At 35.6% G+C, this 7,509-nt stretch overlaps 1 protein-coding gene across 1 annotated transcript in view; it reads right to left on the bottom strand.

Annotated features, from left to right (window-relative positions):
• The window catches only part of LOC113322977 (translation initiation factor IF-2-like), a 5,259-nt gene extending 4,771 nt beyond the window's left edge, over positions 1-488 (bottom strand). The window contains exon 1 of the mRNA XM_026571188.1: positions 356-488. The gene's annotated coding sequence lies outside the window, so the exon portion shown is untranslated. The remainder of the gene's footprint in view (positions 1-355) is intronic.
• Between the last annotated feature and the right edge of the window lie 7,021 nt (positions 489-7,509).

Below are 7,509 nucleotides of genomic sequence, written 5' to 3'. Positions count from 1 at the left end.
AGCCTATTCCACACACACAGCATGCATTTCCCCCATACTGACCCACCAAGCCTATTCCCACACACACACACATGAAACAACAATATCCTGCTCTATAAGAACTAAGACCAAACACCTTGTGTGCATCTATGAAACCCTTACCAATCATCAAAAATAAAATCATTGAGTATATAAATTACACAACCTGAAACCTAAAATTAACTAATTTGAAAAAAATCAGAAACAAGAATTCTTTAGAGGGTTATCTTAAAATTGCTAGGGCAACACAAAAGTTCATTTGATCGATCAAAAGAAGCAAGAAGGAATGAATCAAATTAGAAAAATGAAAGTAACCCATCAAAGATTAGTGATTTACCTTAGTTGTAGTAAGAGAAAGCTGAATCCTTTCGGGCAGAGTCTCTCTCTCTCTCTCTCTCTCTCTCTACAGTGCCGTGAAGAAATTTCTTCTCTCTGCAAATTTTGAAGATTCAGAAGAAGGTTTACTACTGGTTGGGGCTTCGGCGCGCCCTGTTGTAGTTATGGGCACCACCACCCTGTAAATAACATAGGGGTGCGTTTGGTATTGATGGAAAATTTGGTGAAAAAAAATATTTTCATCCTTCGATCGAAATAAGTCGACACCTCACCTCGGAATTATTTCATTTATTTAGAAGGCATAATTAGAGATACTCTCACAAATTTGGGGATACTCAAAAAAAAAAAAAAAAAAAAAACATTATGAAGTACCGTAAGAACCCCTTATCCAAGTATCCCAAGTGTATAACAGTCGCGTTGGGAAGTGCTATTCGACAGTACCGATCAAAACAGTCGCGTTGGGAAGTGCTATTCGACAGTACCGATCAATAAAACAATACCGATTATAACAATCGGTATTGCATTCATGTCTGATAACAATGCCGACTGAAATATGAGTGAAAAATTTAATCAATCCAATCGGCTTATTGGGAAGAGTGAAAAAAATAATGATTCACCTTAAAGATCAAATACTTCCTCGATAGAGAAACTAAACCAAATCTCGTCCATTTTTTGGTTGTATTCCCATGGAAGAGAACTTGAGAAACAGATAAGGATAAGGGAAAGAAAAAGATTAATATCCAAATCCTTAAATCACTTTGTATGATAAGTCTTTAATACTAGAAGTTATTTTCTTCTTCTAATGCTTTTTTGCAATCAGATTTTCTTTACTGCAATTGGTTGAATCATTCATCAGTTTATTTTTATTTATTTTTGATGGAATTGAAATTGTCAGGAGTTATACACATAATTAGTTGAAAGCCCTAAACCTTTTTTTTTTTTGGGTAATAATGATTTGCGGGTGGAATCATATAGAGATGGGTGGATTTAATTTCAAATCTTTATAGTTAATACAATTATTTCTTGTTGATCATCGAAGGAGATGATTGAATTTAATATGTTTTTAATTTTAAGGCATAAGTGGGGGATATCAAACTTAAAATGTCCCCTTAGCCAAAATCCATCTCCACATAACCATGAGTATCCCCAAATTTATGATAGTATTCCCAATTGGGTCTTCTTTATTTAGTCATGGTAAGATAATTCTATGTTTAAGAACATGTTAATGCTTCATGACAATATTGTACTCGTCCTTACTCAGGACATCAAAGATAAAGCTAGGAGCCTGATCTAGAGACTTGTGGCGGACCTTGAAATTTAGGTGAGTGGGGTGAAAGTGTCGACGGAGTTGCGGACCAAGGTCGCCCAAAATTTTGTACCTTATTGTAAGTTTCACTAATTTTAGTGAGGGCAATCGCCTTGCTGGTTTTTCTATAGCTCCACAGTTAAGTCAAAATATAACTATAAATCACGAAACTAACTGCAGATTTTCATCCAAGATCGTAATTAAAGTACAGTAAAATTTCGATAGATTAATAGTTTTGGGACATCCAAATTAGCGAAGTAAGTAAAATTTCGATAGATTAATAGTTTTGGGACATCCAAATTAGCGAAGTATTAATTTATCGATAAATTATTGAAGGTTGTTTCGTGAAAGTCTATTTGATATGCTAGGGAAAAGGACGAGTTCTAGCGATTTTCCTGGCGATTGAAAACCAGGATTATTCACCAGATTCACCTGTCATTTTCACTTTCGCATCTTCTCTCTTTCTCGATTTGGTTTTCTTTTGTTATCCTTTTTATTTATTTTCGCCTAGAGAAGTTTTTCACTTTTAGGGTTTTTGTTGTATGTAGAAAACTTTGAACAAGTCTTCTTAGAAGATTAGGATTATCTAGTTTGCACTTATTTATCTGAATAGTTGTTTTACTATTTTTTAGGAAGTCTGTTAGGGTAACAATATATTGCCTATATTTGTTCTCTGTGGTTGAGCTTCTAAGAATAAGAAAGTGTTCTGTTTTATGATGGTATCAGAGCATACACCGATCTTATAAAAGAAAAACCAAATAAAAACAATGCCTAAATATGCTTTTGAAGCCACAACTTCAGAATCCTCGACCATAACAAGTAGTGTTGACACTGCTGTTGTTCATTCTTCTTACCAAATAACTGTTCATCGATTAAATGGTACGAAATATCTAGAATGGGAACAATATGTCAAACTAGTTGTAGATGGTCGTGGAAAGCTTGGATATCTTACTGGTGATGAGAAAAACCAGCTGAATCTGATCGAAAGTCTAAAACTTTGAGGTATGGAAATTCCTTGGTTATTGGATGGCTTCTCTAATCCATGGAAAATTCCATCTCAAAACCACATATGTTCATAAGTAGTTGTAAAGAGATTTGGGACTCAGTTCTTGCAACGTATTCAGATCTAGAAAACTCAACACAGATATTTGAGCTGAAATTAAAGTTATGGAGTACCAAGCAAGGTGAGAGAGACATCACCAGATACTTCAATGAGATGGTGGCTTGGTGGAAGGAGTTATTCCAATGTTATGATGATAAATTGGAAAATCCAAATGATTGTACTCGTTTTTTGAATCATGAAGAAAATGATCGTGTTTATCTGTTTTTGGCTGGAATGAACCCAATTTTAGATGAAGTAAAGGGTGGAATTTTTGGGAAGAAACCACTTCCCAAGTTGAGAGAAGTATTTTCAGAGTTGAGACAAAAGGAAGCTAGAAAACGAGTTATGCTACACACAACGATTCAGCATGAGAGTTCTGCTTTGATTTCCCATGGACCTGATATAGATGGACAAAAGACGAAGAAACCATGGTGTGATCATTGCAAGAAGAAATGTCATACTCATGACAGGTGGTGGAAATTAGACCCACACTTAAAGCATGTGAATCCTAAAAGAAACGTTGGTAGAGCATTGCAAACAACCACATCAGAATCACTAGAGCATCAAGAGAATTCTGGAGCGTCTTCCTTCTCAAAGGAACAAGTTGATCAACTTTCTCAACATCTCCTACAATTTTTTCAATCTCCTGGTGGCCATACATATGCTAATACCTCTTGTTCTTTAGCTATAAAGGTAACATAAGTTGTCCTATCTCCTTTAATGTCATCTCTAGTTCCTCTATAAGTTCCGATTCTACCTGGATTTTAGATTCTGAAGCAACTGATCACATGAAAAATTGTGCTCAATTGTTTCAATCTTATCGACCATGTGCTGGTAATAAAAAAAATAGAGTTGCAGATGGTTCATTTTCGGCTATAGCCGGTGTTGGAACTGTCCAACTTTCTCCTCAGTTAACTCTTGATAATGTCCTTCATGTTCCTAAATTATCATGTAATTTACTTTCTATCAGTAAATTCACTCGTGAACTCAACTGTTATGTTCGTTTTTATTCATCTCATTGTGAATTCCAGGATCTGGTCTCGGGGAAGATGATTGGCAATGCTAAAGAGGTTGATGGACTTTATATATATGTGGATGGTTCGAAATCTGTGTTCCCTGCTCATAGTTCTTGTTTTGAGTCTGTTTCAGTTTCCTTTGATCATGAAATAATGTTGTGGCACTTTCGACTAGGTCACCCTAGCTTTCATTATCTTAAAGGATTGTTTCCAAGTATGTTCATCAATAAAAATCCATCTTTTTTCCAATGTGTACTTTGGCTAAACATCATCGATCTTTTTATCAAATCCAACCACATAAACCTACCACACCTTTCACTATAATCCACAGTGATGTTGGGGACCTTCACGAACTCCAAATATTTCAGGAAAAAGATGGTTTGTTACATTCATCGATGATCATACTAGACTGGGTTGGGTATTATTGATGAAAGAAAAATCTGAAGTAGCAACAATATTTCAGAACTTCTACAACATGATTCGATATTTCGAACCCAATTAAACACAAACATTTATTCTTCAATAGTTTTTTAGATAAATATTTCCTAGATAAAGGCATTGTTCATTAAAGTACATGCATCGATACTCCTAAACAAAATGGTGTTGTTGAACGAAAGAATAAACACCTCTTAGAAGTGTCTCGAGCTATTAGGTTCACCAACAATGTTCCAAAATACATGTGGAGGAATTCTATACTCAAAACTATATATTTGATCAATCATATGCCATCTAAAGTCCTCAATTTTGAAACACCATTAGCTGTTTTTCATCGTCACTTTCCAAATGATCAATTGTCCTGTGTTATACCTGTTAAGATTTTTGGTTGTATGGTTTATTTATTTGATAAATCCAGCTAAAAACTTAATCCTAGAGCCAAAAAATATTTTTTCACAAGATATTCAGCTACTCAAAAGGGTTACAAGTGCTATGACCCTATCTATAAAAAAACCTATGTATCATTTGATGTCAAATTCTTTAAATCTTAGCCATATTTTAAATCTCATCTTCAGGGGGAGAATATATGAGAAGATTCCACTTTAGGGGAGCCAAAAATCTGAATTCACTAGTGGAATTAACTGAGCTGGAAAATTTTGTTTTCCATTTTGGTTTTGAAGATAAGTATGATAATGTAGGCCATTGTTCAAACCTAGATCTCAATTTTGTTGTAAATAGTCAGCCAAATTAGAAAAAATTTCCTAACAATTCAGAAAATCTTGAAACAGATTCTTCACCTTATCCTGAAATTGATCACTCAAACACTTCACCAGTGCTTGAAAATAGGAGTTTACCCTAGTCTGCAAGATCCTATAAATTCTCTTATTGAACCAGAATCTTCAACAAAACACTTCGGGAAAATATATTCAAGAAGAAATCTTTTACAAACAGAAAGAAGACACCATGAACCTCATATATTTCCATGAATCTGAACCAAGGCAAGCTCCAACCACTGTAAGTACTTCTCCATCTCTCTCGAATAAATTATGTACCTCAAGACAATACTCCATCATCTAATTTGAATGTCCATATTGCCAATAGAAAGGGCACTCGATCTTGTACATGTTGTCCCTTATATCCTTTGTCAAAGTTCGTTTCTTTCGAACGTCTTTCATCTTACTTTTCTTCCTTCACCTCTCATGTGTCATATGTGGAGATTCCAAAGAATGTGCAGGATGCTCTACTAGTTCCAGAATGGAAAGACGCAACACATGAAGAGATGAATGCTCTTAAGAAGAATGGAACATGGGAAAAGGTGGATCTACCTAAGGGAAAATCACTTGTTGGGTATAAGTAGGTGTAACAATAAAGTACAAATCTTATGGGAGTCTAGAAAGGTACAAGGGAAGGTTAGTTGCGAAGAGATTTACCCAGACTTACGGCATGGACTACATTGAAACATTCGCTCATGTTGCGAAACTGAATACTGTCCGGGTCCTCTTATCGATTGATATCAATCTTGATTGGTCATTACACAATATTGACATCAAAAATGCCTTCTTGAATGGTGATCTCGAAGAAGAAGTGTACATGAAACCACCATAGGGGTTTGAGGAGAAGTTTGGCTCAAAAGTATGCAAGCTGAAGAAAGCTATCTATGGCCTAAAACAATCCCCTAGGGCTCGGTTCGAAAGTTTTACCCAGGCAGTTAAAAAACAAGGGTATATTCAAGCTCAGAGAGATCATACAATGTTTACAAGACACTCGAAGAAAGGGAAGGTATATGTGCTAATTGTGTATGTTGACGATATCATAGTAACCGGTGATGATGTAAGTGAAATGCAAAGGCTGAAGGAAGATTAAGGAATTTAAAACCAAGGATTTGGGACCCTTGAAATATTTCCTAGGTATGGAAGTTGCAAGATCAAGTAATGGAACAGCAGTAACACAACGCAAATATGTGGTGGATCTTCTTCACGAGACTGGTTTGAGAGGTTGTAAACCAGTTGACACACCCATTGATGCTAATAACAATCTTGGAGCTGATAGAGAAAGTCAACCTGTGGAAACAACTAGGTACCAAAGGATTGTTGGGAAACTAATTTATTTCTCACATACTCATCCTGATATTGCTTTCGTTGTTAGCGAGTAAGCAAATTCATGCATTCTCCACGGAAAGAGCACTTGGATGCAGTTTATCGAATTGTGACATACTTAAAAGGCTCTCCTGGAAGAGTCTTTTTGTATAAGAAGAATGATAAAAGAGGAATTGAAGCTTTTGCTGATGCAGATTAGGCTGGTTCTATTGAAGATAGAAGGTCAACTTCTGGTTATTGCACATATGTGTGGGGAAATTTGGTTACTTAGAGGAGTAAGAAACAAAGTGTGGTTGCAAGAAGCAGTGCCGTGGCTGAGTTAGAGTCATGTCTAATGGAATATGTGAACTACTATGGTTGAAGCGAATTCTTGAAAAATTATCGGTGCCTATGATTAGACCAATGAAGTTGTATTGTGACAATAAGGCAGCTATAAGCATTGCACAGAATCCAGTGAAACATGATAGAACAAAGCATATAGAAATTGACAGATATTTCATAAAGGAGAAAATCGATAATGGAGTGATCTGTTCACCGTTTATGCCGACTGCTCAACAAACAACATATATTCTCACAAAGGGATAATTCAAGCATGTTTTTGAGCATTTTTTAAGAAAGTTGGGCATGACTAATATCTACGCACCAACTTGAGGGGGAGTTTAGAAAACTTTGAATAAGTCTTCTTAAAAGATTAGGATTATCTAGTTTGCACTTATTTCTCTGAATAGTTGTTTTACTTTTTCTTAGGAAGTTTGTTAGGATTATATGTTGCCTATATATGTTCTATGTCACTCTGTGATTGAGCTTCTAAGAATAAGAAAGTGTTTTGTTTTCTGATACCTTTCCTGAAAGAAGCCCCATTCTTGGCAAGCATAATGAAGCTTTTCTGATTCAAAATATGTCAGTACAGATTCTCCTGAGAGAAGGCCTTCTATATCGATAACAAGTATATCGTATTCGTCGTACCGGTGGAATGATCAATGTGATTATGATTTTCATGATCAAGACAACTAGCAGTATGGATGTATCATTTTGGGATTTCAATGACGTTTTTTTCACCAATTCATTAACCACTATAGGTGGTGTTCCTGAACTCAACATGTTTTCTGATAGGAAGATCTTCTCTAGTTTTCAAGTTTTTCTATATAAAATGCCCATACTGATGACGATTCCTAAACGTTAGGACCAAAGTTGGTAGGG

The sequence above is a fragment of the Papaver somniferum genome, chromosome 11 (genome assembly GCF_003573695.1).
Source record: "Papaver somniferum cultivar HN1 chromosome 11, ASM357369v1, whole genome shotgun sequence".
Classification (NCBI taxonomy): domain Eukaryota; kingdom Viridiplantae; phylum Streptophyta; class Magnoliopsida; order Ranunculales; family Papaveraceae; genus Papaver; species Papaver somniferum.
Note: the sequence above shows the minus strand (reverse complement) of the source record. Positions and strands in the feature narration are given on the sequence as shown.